A 1,174-nucleotide genomic window follows, 5' to 3' on the forward strand; every position below is an offset into this window, starting at 1 on the left:
CCAGCGTGAGGTCTAAGCCACCCCCGTGGTCGACTATGTGGGAGTCCAGCGACATAGCCATTACACTAACTGCTGGTTCCCCCTACTCCTTTTTGTAGGCTGGGGTTAGGGATTGTGGGGCTTGGTTGGAGCCAGGGGAGGGGCTGACAATGGGTGACAGTTCTAGCTACTGGAAGCTTTTTGCGTTTGCTATGGCGGGGAGCGCTCACCTCACTGCTCATGCTCACTCTCAGCTCAAGCTCAGCTCACCAGGGCACTGAAAGAGGCAGAGGAGAGGGAGAGGGCGGGAAAGAGAAATCACCCCTGTTGGAGAATGGCCACCTTATCCATCCTGGGGTTTGGAGCACCTGAACTCGCTCCTGGCTTGTGTCTGGAACTCCAACCCGCATAGCCGGTCACGTGGGACCCAACTGTCTTAACCGCCAGGCCATCTGCTGGCCCAACGATTGGAAGTTTTTTGTTTTGTTTTGTTTTTTAATAATTGTCTTTTATTTAACTATATTTATTTGAATTTGATCAGAGAGGAACACAGAGAGAGAGAGAAAGTGAGAAAGCAAGCCGCCGTTGCAGGACTTGAACCATAATCAACCATGTGGGAGTTCAGCGCCCTTAACCACCACGCCATCTGCTGGCCCCCAACTGTAAGGTTTTTAATAGTAAATATTTATGGACATGATAATAAAATCAACATCAATTGAAAACGTTATCGTACCTCCCCCCGCCCCTCCAGCTCCAGGGCGGAGTCACTGCTCCGTCGCCAGCAGCCGGCTCAGGGCAGTGTCCCAGGTTCCCTGTCCCTCTCCGATCACTATAGCACACAAGATGTCGTCATATCTGCAGGAAACACTAATCACACCGCTGCCGCCGCTACTCGGCCCATCAATCAAACGTCCAATTTAAGGCAGCCCCTGTTAGGCCTGCCAAGATAAAGGGCACGAACCGAGAGAACTAAAAGGCGCAAGCGGAATCCGGAAACCGACGGAGGGGTCGTCACTTCGCATCCCGGAGCCAGGTGCCGAGCACTGCTCGGGCGAAGCAGGCCGCGTCCGCTGCGATGCCCCCGCGGCAGTGGGTTGAACTCACTGCCTCGGTGGCGGGAGGCCAGGACTGCGCAGCAGACCAGCCGCCCGAGGCACTGCGGCTCCCCCGGCGCCCCCCGCCGCGCGCCCCCCCC

General features: G+C 56.1%; 1 pseudogene; it reads right to left on the reverse strand.

Moving 5' to 3' along the window:
• LOC102471786 (peptidyl-prolyl cis-trans isomerase A pseudogene) overlaps positions 1 to 394 on the reverse strand; it is a 2,557-nt pseudogene extending 2,163 nt beyond the window's left edge.
• Between the last annotated feature and the right edge of the window lie 780 nt (positions 395 to 1,174).

This window comes from Tupaia chinensis, unplaced genomic scaffold (assembly GCF_000334495.1).
Source record: "Tupaia chinensis unplaced genomic scaffold, TupChi_1.0 Scaffold138584_1, whole genome shotgun sequence".
Classification (NCBI taxonomy): domain Eukaryota; kingdom Metazoa; phylum Chordata; class Mammalia; order Scandentia; family Tupaiidae; genus Tupaia; species Tupaia belangeri.